Below are 15,074 nucleotides of genomic sequence, written 5' to 3'. Positions count from 1 at the left end.
ACCAACAATGCACAAGGGTCGAAGTTTTCCCACATTCTCTTCAAAGCTGATCATTTTTTTTTTATCATTTTAGCCAATCTTATTGGGTGGGTATAAGATGGTACCTCAGAGTTGTTTCAATTTTCATTTCTCTATTTAATAATGATTTAAAGCATTTTTTCAAATGACTATAGATAGTTTTAATTTCTTCATGTGAAAACTTGTTTATATCCTTTTACTATTTATCAATAGGAGAATGACTTGGAAACTAGATACTCTTAACTTCTTCTTTATCAGCATATGAACTTCCTATCATTCATTTTAGTTCTTTTCAGTTCAACTGTTATTTTCCTTTGTAGAAGAAATAAAATTAGAGTTAAGTAGTTCTGTCATCTCTCCATATATCATCCAAATCATTCCATCCAGTGGTCCTACATCTTTGATCCTTCTATTTAACCTCATTGCAGTTTCAAATAAAAAGGATAGACATCATTGTGATTCTTTTAACCTTAATTTCCCTCACTAATCTCAGCTGAGCCTGAACTTCTAATACTTTGTTGAGGACTATACCATGCTTTTAACGTCATGCTCTATGATCACCATTTTTTATTTATAACTTTTTCAAAATTTGGTTGATGACTTTCCCATTAACGCAGATTGTCTCTTCAGACAAGCTTTGTTTTTCCTTCTGAAATTATTTCCTTTTGTGTTTCCAAAATTTCATTTAAGGTTTCTCATTCTTTCCTTTATTTCTATGACTGTAAAGTTCAGAAGCTCATCTGTCAAATAGACTTAGTACACCAGCCTTTTCCTCTGGCTATTATTGGAGGTCTTTTAGAATGGTCTAAATTTCTTGGCAGGCCATTGGCCTAACCTCATTCTATCCCTATTCCTTCCTCTTTTTTCATAACCATAATCCTCCATTTCCAAACCATTCTAGTAGTGATGGGTAAAGCTAATTAGTTTTAGGGTCTGCTTCTTCCCTTAAGGGATTGTTGGGTCCTACTGACTGGACAGGGCTTGGAAATATTCTTACCTGTTTTCATTTCTTTCCCTCCTTGATAATGGCAGCATCTAGTGTCAGTAGATGTCAATTTATCTCCAAGTTCCTGCATTTGTCCCACATGGTCACCACTTCCTGAGGTGTAGGGTGCTTTGGACCCAGCTGCTTTAGAATGATTTTGGCAAATGTGAACTAAGGGCTGGGTCACTAGTACCCCTAGGTACTGGAACCTTTTTGATGGCAACAGCAGAAATAGCAACAGAAGATAAGGCCTTATCATAACTCTACTCTCTCCTAAACCCCTCCCACCCTTACTAGTTGCCTGTACCCTTTAGTCATTGTACCCTTCCTTCTTGAGGTCTGTGCACAAATGGTTTCACCTGATCAGGGCCCTTAGTTCATTTATCCCAACTTACTTTAAGTCTTCTCTTCCTGGTCCCCTGCTCCTCTGGGGTATCCTGTTGTATCTAAACAGGAATTTCATCATGCCACAAGAGAGTCATTAGCCCCATTCTTTCTATCACTGCTGTGATGGTACCCTCTCCTCCAAACCTCTACACCAGAAGGTACAGAAACCCTCTGTGGAGGGACTCCTCATGTCTTTACTTACTTCCCACAGTCTGTGTCCTGGTTGTTCAGGGTCTGTCCTATTCCTCTCCATTCTCCTCTTGCCTTGTTGCTAATGAGCTGCCCATAAAGAATCTCATCTATTATACCAGTTTCTCGGTCACACCCCGGCTGTCAGCCTGAGGGGCACATGGTTCAATTTTTGGTCTTTGCTTTCTAACTATAGACCCATGTTCCACTATGCTAGATGTGGCTGCCACCCTCTAATCCAAGCCTGGATATCTGGCTCATAAGCTAAGGAAGGACGCCAAAATGGAGTTTTGTCAGGGCTTAGATAAAGCCCTAATTTTCTAGATTCTTTCCAGTAAGTGGCAAAAAACAGCCTTTTAGCATTTTTTTAAAGTTTTTTTTTGGCAAGGCAATGGGGTTAAGTGACTTGCCCAAGGCCACACAGCTAGGTAATTAGTAAGTGTCTGAGGGCAGATTTGAACTCAGGTACTCCTGACTCCAGGGCCAGTGCTCTATCCACTGCACCACCTAGCCACCCTTAGCATTTCAATATTCACATACTTCATTGAACACTACAGTGAAAACATAGATGACATGTTCCGGGACCATTGGGAACACTGGATGATGGGTGACAGCATGAGTGTCTCAAGTTGGCTAGGCAGTGCTTAGGGCTCTAGGAGGGTACCAGTACCAATTTCTATACTTTTGCTTTGGGGGCAGTCCTAGGTATGGTGCCTCCCTTATTGGTTCCACCTTAGGGTTGCCTCACAAGCCTATTCTGTGAGGACATGTATCAATCTTAGGTTTCTTGCCTCCAGGTCCATTCCATATCTACTGTACTACCTAGCTGCCATGGAGTTTTGCTATTGGTTCCTTCTTTGGATTTTGTCTCCTATGAACTTCTGGGTATTTAACTGTTGTTCTTTCTCCCATTATAGTTACTCTCTGTCTAGCCTATAAATAGGCAATTTTCTTTTTCCCCTTATCCATTTTAGCTTAAAGCTCTTCTGATTAAATTTCTGAGGCATGCAGCAGTACATTCAATCATTGTTAGTTATATTTATTCCTGACCAGGAATTGTAATTCTTATATTTAAAGCTGTGGCCACAAGTCAAAGTGACATTCTCAGAAACTGCTATCTTAACTAACAGTTCACTTTCCAGATCTATTTTTCTATTCTATGTGTTTTGTCTTCATTTGGCAGTAGTGAGAATACAAGTTGTCACTAGTTTCTTGCCTCAGATTTCATCATCTTTAGCAATTCTTTTTTTCCATTCCTCCTAACAATATCATTTATTTGTACTCCTGCTTATAATGAGTCTAAATATTTATTTTGATGTATTTTTAGGGGTTGTCTGAGACACCAGAAACATGGAAGATCTATTGTTACAAGGTTCTCCAGAGGAGACAAAATAAAAACCAATGCACTCCTTGTTTTTATCCCAAATTGTTACTGATATCTCAACTGATAATTTTTGTGGCTTTATTATTCCTTGAAGAAAAAGATCTTCAGACCTTTTTTTTTTTTTAGCTTTAACTGTATTGCTATCCCTTTTTCTCCAGTAAATGCCTTATTCTTTTTTCCTTAGAAGTGGCTTTTGGGGTGATTAGGTGGTGCAGTAGATAAAGCACCGGCCTTGGAGTCAGGAGTACCTGGGTTCAAATCCTGTCTCAGACACTTGCCCAAGTGGCCCTGGGCAAGCCACTTAACCCCATTTGCCTTGCAAAAACTTAAAAAAAGTGGCTTTAATGGAATTCCTTTATCTTCTCTTTCAGGGGGTATAGCAACCCATCCAAACACAGAAAATAGTTACTTTACTGTGACAGTAGCTCAATGAAAATCACTGCAAAATTAACCCTGTTCCATACTGACTAATAAGTTTAACATTTTTTTAAAATTTCAGTCCTATTACTGACCTAGTCTGTATACAGCATCCATTTATGTTTATACCTTATATCTCAGAACCTCTGTAACTTGATAACTCCCCTCCCTTTTTATTGTTGTTTAAACACCAACTTCACAATAATGGTTTCCTTCCCAACCCTGCCTAACACTAACTTTTTTACTTACTCACCTAATTTACTGAATCTTTTAATCTCTTTACAAATCTGCTTTTCCCCTACAGCATGTTACATTTTCCTTGCCTTCCTGAGACTTTTCCTCTTTGAAAGCTCTGGAAGTAGAATCTAGACTTAGCTTTGCCAATTATCTTTTCTCTCCTTTTCTTTCTTAACTGTTTCTCCTTAATTCTTTCTTTGCTGGCCCCTTCTACTCTACTTTTTTCTCATAGAAACTTGAAGCAGAACCTGAAAATGTAAATTTTTCTTCAAATTTTCCTCAATATCTTCCAAAATTTTCCTCCCCAAATTCAATCTCTAACCTTCACATGTCACTTGATCCTATACTATTATTTTTCTTTTTTCTTCTTCTACTCCTCGCATCTGAAGCTAAATGTCTATGATTTTGGATACAAAACACTAATTTGTTTTGAAGTCATATGAACCATAACTTAGCTTCTAAGCTTTGCAAGTTAAGTCTTATGGAAGCAAAAAGAGGCAATACTTATAGGCTCAGAACAGATTTCAGATTTGCCTGGGGATATTTAACTCTTTTAGGAAATTTGTTAAAAAATAAGAAGTCAGCAAGCATGTAAGCAACCTCCTAGGTACCAGGCAATGTGCAAAAGTGGTAAGGATACAAAGAAAAGCAAAACATTCCCTGGCCCTGAAGAACTCACAGTCTGATGAGTTCAGAAAAAGTACACACAGCTATGAACATACATGCTCGAGTGTGTGTTGTGTAGTATGCCCATGCAGCCTAGACATACTTAAGTGTATCTAGATGTGTCTGGCAGTGAGACATGAATGTATAATAGTCTCCTTTGTCCAAGGGAGTCTTGATTCCTGCCAGGAGGAGAAGCAAGAGTTGTAGTCAGAAACTCACCACTCTGTTCTCAGAGACTCTGTATTGGGACAGAAATATATCTGTCATCTCCTCTAACTATGGTTAGTCTAGGAGAAATGTTTAAGTTAAAGTTGAGCTCTTGACTCTCCCTTAATGAGTAATGAGTGCACTAAACTATATATATGCAAGGTTTGGTTCCCTTCCCATCAAATATCAGGGATATAAAGAATATAAATAGCAAATCCATTTATCCAAGTAGACAGAAGATAAATTTAAAAAGGTGTTCAGATGAGAATATATCATACAATATGGAGAATGAATGAGCTATCCCACTGGGATCAAGATATCTCAGTGTAACCAGTACAGAGTCCCAGATCTCACCTGAAAGAAAATGTCCCAAAGTCTTTAATGTATTAAATTGGAAATATGGATGTGAATTTGATTAAGATGCTAATTCCTCTTAAATGGGTTTCTTCCCAGTCTCTCTCCCTTTAGGGACCTGAAAAGAATCTGGCAATGTATGACTTTGCTCTCATAGCTCTAGAAGCCAAAAGAATAGGATCCCTCTTCTCATTAGCTCTTGCCTACTTTACTCCTTATACAGGTGAGGAGCACTGAGTAATCATGTTCAACAGAGAGGAAAAATCTAATATAAATTAAATTTGAACCTGGTTACATAAAAATAAGATTTGTGCAGGATAAATTGGAGATAATTTTAGAGGGAAGAAGTAGCATTGAGAGGAATCAAGAAAAATTATTTTGGAGAAGATGGTATTTCAACTGAGATTTTTAAGGAAACCAGGGACATCAGAATATGGAGACTTTCAGGCACAGGAAACAATAACATATGAAAATACCTAGATATAGCTGGTGGAGCATCTTGTTTGAGGGACAGCAAAGAGGCTAGTGTGAATGGATCACAGAGAAAGAAGAGGAGAAGAATGTATAACAGGAAAGAAAAGGTAGGGAGGAATAAAGTTTTGAATGTCTTTAAAAAACCAAACATAAGATTTTATGTTTTATCCTAGAGGTAATAGTGAGCCATTAGAGTTTCTAGAGTAGGGAAGTGATATGGTTAGGCTTGAACTTTAGGAAGATCACTTTGATCTGAATGGAAGATGGCCTGGGGAAGTTATTGCAATAATTTAGGTATGAAGTGATATAAGCTTGAACCAAGGTAACATGTCAGAAGAAAGGAAGAGATATAGGAGAGATGTTTTGAAGGTAAAAATAAAACAATAAAAAAAGTGAGTATATGGGCTAAAGGAGAGTTAGGAATTTAGGGTGACACCTAGGATAGGAGCCTGGATAATTGAGAGGGAAATTAGGAAGAGTGTTGGGGTCAAAAGATGTTTAGTTTGGATATGTTGAGTTTAATATGTATAAAGGACAACTAGTTCAAGATATCTTATAGGCAGTTGGAGATATGAGATGAGGTCAGGAGAGAACTTGGACTTTATATGATAAATTTGAGAATCTTTGTAGAGAATAAAATTGGCTCCATAGGCACTTGATGAGATCACTAAGAAAAATAGTTTAGAGTGAGAAGAAAAGAATATCTAGAAAAGAGCTTTGGTGGGGATGCCCAGATCCATAAAAAGAGGGAGGACTTGTCAGACAATCAGGAGTAGCCAGCAGGGTCATGAAAACCTAGAAAAAAGTGAATATTAAGTAAAGGGTAATCAGCAGAGGCAGGTTGCCAAGAGATCAAAGAAGAGGATCAAGAAGACAGTGAATGAAATTAGTGGAAGGAACTATTCTGCCTTCATGTATTGTTTCTTCATGAAACTGATTTTACTGCTAGAAGCCTGAACATTGCCAAAACTTAAAACTTAATTTGGTATGCTAGCAACATCCCTAATTCATGTAAGATACTTCCTCCTTTGTTCTGGATTTCTGAAATTCCCCTAAAGTGCATTCTTGTTTGCAAATTGAAAGTCACCTGATATCCAAGTTATGAGTCTCTTAAATGAGTCTTGTAATGGAAAAAAATTCTATTGAAAATATTTTCAAGTAATGGCCAAAACAGTAAGTTCCAGTAATCAGGGAAATGAGTGGAAGAAGTTGCTTTTGTTGTGAAACTTGACTGGAGAAAAGCCATGGTTTGCTTTTTAAGAAGCCAGTTAAAAGCTCAAAATTGATAAGGGTTAAAAAATTAAAGGCCTCCATTTTTTTTCCTTTTTAAGAGGAAAAAAAAGATAAATTAGGGTAAAATAAAATACTAATAAAATCCATTATTTTAAAGTTATAAGTATATATGAAAACACATACGATTAAAATTTTATAAAATTCAATAATGCTTTGAAAACTGAATTTTTATACTCTACCAGAATATATGTGTGATGTATATTTGGGGTAGTAACTGCAGTTATTGTTTATGAAGCAGTTTTTGTTTGTGATACTATCTTTGAAGTCACAATTACATTAAAAATTATAACTCGAATTTATATAACACTTTAAGTTATACAAACTCTATACTCATAGTAAGCCTGTTTATCTCTGAACAGGGGGCTGCCATATCTTAACTGCTTTACTGTAACCTCCTATTATAAGTTCCCAGTGTCTGAAACTTGCTGTGGAATTTCATCATTAGTTTTTCATTTTGATTGTGAAGTGTTGCTTTTGAGAATTTATTTTTTTCCTTTAGTTAGATTCTAAGTACCACCTTAAGCTGTTGCATGTGGTTTTGCATAATTAACCTAAAGTACCATAGATTCAGTGCTTATGGACTTGTTCTTAAGAACAGTGCTTTTGGAGGCATTCAGATTCTATTTAGTAATTAATCATCCACAGGGATCTATTTCCCTCCAATTTATCTAAATTAGAATTTGGTTTTCAGGCTGTGTTAACTCTTAGCAGCAGCATTTATCTACATACTTAAGATGGGTATCTAGAAAGGGAGTTACTAAAAATAACCTCTTTGATCAAGATGCTAACCACCTGAATGTCTAAACTCTATAAGAAGTCTTAATCCCTTCCAGCTCTAAATCTGTGCCCCCTATGTTTCTATATCAGCAAATTTTGATTGTTGTTATTTTTTGTGTGGCAATGGGATTAAGTGCCCAAAGTCACACAGTTAGTATCAATTTTCTGACCTTGGTTCCAGTAAGTTTTTGAAAGGTTTTCAGCATTTGCCTATGGTTGCCTCCACATGACTCTCTATGTGATGCAATTTACATTGCATACAAAGTCCTGGAAAAACAAAACTCTCACCCCCATAGAACTTGGCACTGTCAAATAGTTTAATTTAAGAAATGGACATAGTTTTACCAAAGGGAAATTACAATAAAGGATATGTACTGGCATTATCACTGCAAAAGATCCTAAGGATCTTTCTCATTCTTTATTTTTTTTTAAAGTTTTTGCAAGGCAATGGGGTTAAGTGGCTTGCTCAAGGTCACACAACTAGGTAATCATTAAGTGTCCGAGGCTGGATTTGAACTCAGGTCCTCCTGACTCCAGGGCTAGTGCTCTCTATCCACTGCACTACCTAGCCACCCTGATGTTGGACCTTTCTATCTGATTTGTAGCTAAAATATCCTAGATATGCTGTTTTCTCCCATTAGAATACTCCTTGAGGGCAGAGTTGTCTTGCTTTTTCATTTATATCTCCAGCACTTAGATTTTTCATCCATTTATTCATAAGTAGAAACTCCAAATGCAAAAGAATAAGATGAGCATCTAATTTTATTGTTCTTATATCATTTGATATATTTGATTTTGACACAAGTACTTTCCAGTGAATACCAAGCAAAATTCCTCCAATGGCATTTCTAGACCGCAAACTATAGCATAAAATAGTATTTATCAGAACAATCTAATATTGGTTAAAAAAAAATAGATCAGTGGAACAGACTAGATAAAGGAGAACTGGAAATAAAGGAACCAAATAACTCAAATTACTTAGGGAAAAAAACTATTGATAAAAATTGCTGGGGAAATAGGATAATAGTGGCAGAAATTAGGTTTAAACAATCATGTTACACCATATCCCACAATACATTCTTAAAGGATATGTGACCTTAGTATTAAAGATCATATTGTTAAAAAAAATGAAGAGAAACAAAAGACAAACTTCTCGAAGCTATAGGTAGGATATATATTCTTTAAAATTTTTTTAAATTTATTTTATATTATTACAGTAATCTTGTTGTGAGAGCAAGCATAAGCCCCCTCACGCCCTCCTCCCCCAAAAGATAGAGAAATCTCAAGAATAGTGTGAGAGGGAAAAAAAAGTGTGCTTCAGTCTGTGTTCAGATTCCAATGGCTGTCTTCAGGATGAGTTGCCTTCTTTATCATAAGTCCACCAGAAGAGTAGCTTCAATATTTTTCCCATAGTTGCTATTACTATTTCCCTCCACTCTCTTTCTCCCCACTCCCATTCATTCTATTCTCTCTCTTCCTTTCACCCTATCCCTGTTAAGAAATGTGTTGTAACTGAGTACCCCCTCCCACAATCTTCCCTCTCTTTTATCACCTACTCTCCCCCTTCCCTCACCCTATTCCCCCTTATCCCATCCCATCCCTTTCCTCTCATTTTCCTTTAGGGTAAGATAGATTTCTGTACCCTATAAGTGTGTATGTCATTTCCTCTCTGAGTCATTCCTAATGAGATGAAGGCTCACTCATTCCCCCTAACCTCCCCCCCCTTCCATACCATTGCAAAAGCTTTTTCTTGACTCTTTTATATGAAATATCTTAGCCCCTTCTTTCTCTCCTTTCTCTTTCTTCCAGTACTTTCCTTTATTACCCATTGACTCCATATTTCAACTACATTATGTTATATTCAGCTCCCTCCTGTGCCTTATCTACTTTAGTGATTTTTTTTTAGTTTTTTGCAAGGCAAATGGGGTTAAGTGGCTTGCCCAAGGCCACACAGTTAGGTAATTTATTAAGTGTCTGAGGCCAGATTTGAACTCAGGTACTCCTGACTCCAGGGCTGGTGCTGTATCTAATACGCTACCTGGCCACCCCATATGCCTTATCTAGATATGTGACTTCTAACTGCTCTTATAAATGAGAAAGTTCATATGAATATTATCAGTATCATCTTCCCATGTAGGAATACAAACAGTTCAACATCATTAAGTTCCTCATAGTTAGTCCTTCTTGTTCACCCCCTCTATGCTTCACCTGAATCCTGTACTTGGAGATCAGACTTTCTGTTCAGCTCTGGTTGTTTCAATATGAAAGTTTGAAAGTCCCCTGTTTCATTGAAAATCCATCTTTCCTCCTGAAAGGGTATGTTCAGTTTTGCTGGGTAGTTGATTCTTAATTGTAATCCAAGCTCTTTTGCCTTCCAGAATATCATATTCCAAGCCCTGTGAGTCCTTAATGTAGATGCTGCTAAATCCTGTGTAATCCTGGCTGCAGAACCATGATAGTTGAATTGCAGCTTTTAGTATTTTCTCTTTGACTTAGGAGATTTGGAATTTGGTATAATATTCCTGGGAGTTTTTCTTTTGGCATCAGGAGGTGATCAGTGAATTCCCTCAATTTCTATTTTACCCTCTGCTTCTAGGATCTCAGGGCAATTTTGCTGTATTATTTCTTGAAAAATGAAGTCTAGACTCTTTTCCTGGTCATGACTTTCAGGTAGCCCAATAATTTTAAAATTTTCTCTCCTGGATCTGTGTTTGAGGTCAGTTGTTTTTCCAATAAGATATTTCACATTTTCTTTTAGTTTTTCTTTCCTTTGTCATTGTTTTATTTCTTCCTGCTTTCTTGCAAAGTCATCATCTTCCTTTAGTTCTATTCTATGTTTTCTAGAGAATTTTTTATTTCTTTTTCCAACTGACCAATTCTGCTTTTTAAGGCATTCTTCTTCTCATTTGCCTTTTGGGTTGTTTTTTCCATTTGACCTAATCTATATTATTTTTTTCAGTATTTTTTGGTATTTCTTTCACCAAGTTGTAGACTTGGTTTTCATGATTTATCTTCAAAGCTCTCATTTCTTCTCTCAATTTTTCTTCTACCTCCCCAATTGCTTTTCAAAGTCTTTTTTGAGTTCTTCTATTGCCTGAGCCCATTTTCTATTTTTCTTGGAGGTTTTGGATACAGAAGCTTCAACTTTGTCATCTTCTGAGTGTGTATTTTGATTTTCCATGGGAGAAAAGTAACTTTCTATGGTCAGATTCTTCTTTGTCTGCTGTTTGCTCATTTCCTCAGCCTATGACTGATTTACTGCACTTCCAAGACTTTGGAAGGTTTTTGGGAGATAGATTCTTTTTTGTTTGTTTTTACAAGGCAGTAGGGTTAAGAGTGATTTGCTCAAGGCAATTATTTATTTATTTATTTATTCATTCATTCATTCATTCATTCATTTATTTATTAGGTTTTTGTAAGGCAAATGGGGTTAAGTGGCTTGCCCAAGGCCACACAGCTAGGCAATTATTAAGTGTCTGAGACCAAATTTGAACCCAGGTACTCCTGACTCCAAGGCCAGTGCTCTTATCCACTGCGCCACCTAGCTGCCCCATGCCCAAGATAATTATCAAATATCTGAGGCTAGATTTACACTCAGTTCCTCCTGACTCCAAGGCCAGTGTTCTGTGTCGCTTAATTGCCCCTGGAGGGTTTTTAGCATCCCTATGGGGATCCCTATGGGGATCTTAATTCCTCCGAGGTCTTATGAGAAGATCTGACTGCTCTCTTGCCTGTGCTCTGATATGTAGATGACCACAGGTGCTCCCCTCTGCCCTGGAACTGTGAGGAGGGGCCCTACTTGGCTGTTGTAGTAGGCACATTCTCACCACAGGGCTACTTTGAGGCCGGTGCTCTGCTCTCACTCACTCTGGTGTGGCAGAGTTCTCTCACCACCCCTTCAAGCTGTCCCCAGTGATTCCTGGGTCAACAGGTCTGGAAACCTCCCTCCTGCCATGGACCAGGCACCCCCAGGGACCCAGACATGGCACAGGCTGTTCCTAGAAGACTGGAGTTTGTTTGCACTAGTCAGACTGCACTGTGCTTTGGCTCTTTCCAACCCCTGGTCCCAGTGAAACAGACCTTTCCTGCAGAACTTCTAAGTTGTTTTGAACTGGGAAATTGCATCACTCAGTCTTTCTGTGGGTTTTGCCCCTCAAAATATTAGCTAGAGTCATAATTTGACAGCTTTTGGAGTTTTTTGGGGAACAAGTTTCTGGGAATTCCTGCCTTTGTGCAGTCATCTTGGCTCTGCCCCTAGGATATGTATTCTTTACCAAATAAAAGTAATTACAAAACAAAATAAATGATTTCATTAAATTGATATACTACATAGGGAAGATTAAAACATCTTGGATGAAAAGGGAAACAGCCAAATGTGGAAAAAAGTCTTTGTATCAAATTTCTTTGATAAGTGTTGGTATAAAGAAATCACACACTCAATTAACTGTCATTGAGTTAAATGGTCAAAGGATAGGAACAAACAGTTCTCAAAAGAAGCGAAAAGTATCCACAACCACATGGAGGAATGGGCCAGATCACTAATAATAACAGAGAAACTTGAAGTCCTGAGGCTTTATTTCACACCCTGAAAATTGACAAAGATGACAAAAATGGTAAGAATTAATGTGGGAAAGATTGTGGAGTAATAGGCACACTAAAATATTGTTAATAGAATTGTAAAATGGCACAACTATTTTCGAAAACAATTTGGAATTATGCAAATAAAATGAAAAATATGCTTCTCCTATGAGCCAGAGACTTTATTACTGGGTTTATACACCCCCAAATCCATCAATCATAAAGTCCATATATATATACACAAAAATATTGATAGTAGCACTTTTTGTGTTAATAAAAAATTGGAAACAAAATAGATTTTCATTGGAGGGAGAGGATAACCAAACTGGTACGTGAATGTAATAGAATATTACTATGCTGTAAGAAATGATGTGTTAAATGCAGAGAAGCATGGGAAGATCTTGATGAATTGAAACATGGTAAAGTAAACAGATGGAAAAGCAGTATGCACAATAACTATAGTAATGTAAATTGTAAGAATGATCATACCAGGGTAGCTAGGTGGTACAGTGGATAGAGCACCTGCCCTGGAGTACCTGAGTTCAAATCTGGCCTCAGACACTTAATAATTACTGTGTGGCCTTGGACAAGCCACTTAACCCCACTGACTTGCAAAAAAACCTAAAAAAAATTAAAAAAAAAGAATGATCATACCCCCAAATCAAATGTGAAAATAGAAAATGATAGAATAAATATGAGTCAAGATATGAGATGACACCCCCAATTCTTATTCCCTTCATAGAGATGAGAAGTTCACAGGATTAGGAATTGTATATGTTTTTGGACTTATTGCATTGTGTTCAACTGTTGTGTTAATTGCCCCCCTCATTTTCTTTTTGTCTAAAAAATATTATATGGTATAGCTCTCTGGGAGGGGGAGAGATAGGGGATACTGGTGATAACTATGGTGACAAAAACCTGAAGACATCATTAAATGACTTATTTTTAGGTTTTTTATTTTTATAAGGCAATGGGGGTAAGTGGCTTGCTCAAGGCCACATAGCTAGGTAATTATTAAGTGTCTGAGGTCGGATTTGAACTCAGGTACTCCTGATTCCATAGCCAGTGCTCTATCCACTGTGCTACCTAGCCACCCTTAAATGACCTTTTTCAAAAAATCTATTCCTCTATGAAAAATATATCAAGGCTTTCTTAAAATGAACCTTAGATTATGCTTATTTCTTCAGTGCATTTAAATGACAACATATTGTGGTTCTAGACAAATTCCAAATGTTACAGTCAAATAGTATTAATTATAAATTTTAGAGTTGAGACTAAACTTAAAGACCTCTCTAGAACAATTTATCACTCAATGTAAAGTATTCTTTTTACAACATCTCTCATAATTGGTTATCTGAATTCTGTATAAATACTTCTAGTAACTGGGACCTCACTACTATTTTTAATCAATATTTTAATTTTGAAAATTGTCATTGCTGTTCTTTGTTTTTTATAGCACAATCCCTTTCCTCACAGAACCCTCTCTTCCAACAAAAAGAGTTCAACAAAACCAACAAATACAATGACTATTCCTGACAGAATGTGCAGCATTCCATACCTGTTAGACTCCCACCTCTCTACCAAGAGGAGAGAAATGGTTTTCATTAGCTTCTAAAACCAAGATTGTCCTTTACATTTCACCATTACATCTAAATTCACATGCCCTATTATTGTTTCATTTACATTTTTATAGTGATCATACTTACACATATATTATAGACTTTTGATTCTGCATTCTTTGCATTATCATTTAAAATGTCTGAATTCCTCATATGAGTCTTTTTTAATTCATTAAACAAATATTCCTCAAACAAAGATTAAAAAGAGGAATAGTCTCTGCCCTCAAAGAACTCAGATATTATTGGAGAAAAATAATTTGTACACAAGGAAAAATAATGTCTGGAAAGTCATTTAGGATAAAGTAATTAAGGGCACTAGTCACTGGGCAAACCAGGATAGGCCTCATATTGGAAGCTAGAGATCTAAGAGACAGAGATTAGGACTGTTTCTGAGGCATGGAGGGCAGTCTGTGCAAAGGGACAGAGGTCAGATATGAAATATTTTTATTAGAATAATAAGTGATTCAATTTGGCTGGAAATGTAAATTTCATGAAGGGGAATAGTGTATAATAAGTCTGGAAAGGTAGGAGGAGTACAGACAGAACAGGGCTTCAAATACGGAATAGGAATTTATACTTTATCCTAGAAACAATAGGAAGTCACTGGCATTTCTTTGGCAGAAGATGTTATAGGTCAAATGTAAACCACATTGAAGAGACTTAATAAATGCTCACCAACTGAATATACCACAATTTGTTCAGAATCCTTCACCTTATCAGTACCTACTTTATTTCTAATTTTTTTTAGCTACCATAAAAAAGCTATATGAGACCCTTTTGTTCCTATCTTTTAGAGATATTTGCTCAAGGTGTCAAAGAATATAAAAAGTTGGGTGACTTGTCTCAATTAATTCTAAACTGTTTTCTATTATACTCTGGTCTTTGTTCTGCCCCCTGGAGTAACACAAATCTATTGTTTAGTACACAGGACAATGCTCCAAATGTTTGGGGCCAGTTACCATGTTCCCTTTTCAGACTGCTCTCTAGGATAAATATCCTTTGTCAGCTGTACCGTTTTCAGACCTGCCACCATCCTATTGACTTTGCTTACATGTACTGCTTTATATGTGGTACATAGAACCAAATAGTGGTCAATAGTGGTCTCTAGAAATAATGATGTTACAGAGGGAACTGTCCTATCCTTCATAAGTATCTCTCATTATGTCTTTAGAAGTATCATACTACATAGACCATTGATCTGACCTCTATAATAGATTTTGTAAGTGCTTTCAATTTGGTATGTTGAAGAAACTAAATTCCAGAGAGAGCCAGAATGAAAATATGAAACCACTGAAAGTTATAGACATGGAAAAATATTTCAGGAGAAAATAGTATTGATAATCATACTAATAAGAGAAGATTTTTTTAATATGTCTAAGAGAAGAGATTACAAGAAACATGACTATCAGGAGAACAGTTAATAAGGCAATGAATATATGTTTAAATTTTATCTTTCGGCAAGAAAAATCAGGCCTAGTCATAATGGGAT

At 36.6% G+C, this 15,074-nt stretch overlaps 1 protein-coding gene across 4 annotated transcripts in view; it reads left to right on the top strand.

The window, feature by feature from the left end:
• The window catches only part of EXD1 (exonuclease 3'-5' domain containing 1), a 331,232-nt gene that overhangs the window by 22,168 nt on the left and 293,990 nt on the right, over window positions 1-15,074 (top strand). The window lies entirely within an intron of this gene.

The sequence above is a fragment of the Macrotis lagotis genome, chromosome 4, assembly GCF_037893015.1.
Source record: "Macrotis lagotis isolate mMagLag1 chromosome 4, bilby.v1.9.chrom.fasta, whole genome shotgun sequence".
In the NCBI taxonomy this organism is placed as follows: Eukaryota; Metazoa; Chordata; class Mammalia; order Peramelemorphia; family Peramelidae; genus Macrotis; species Macrotis lagotis.
The sequence above is the reverse complement of the archived record's forward strand: the minus strand, read 5'-3'. Positions and strand labels throughout refer to the sequence as shown.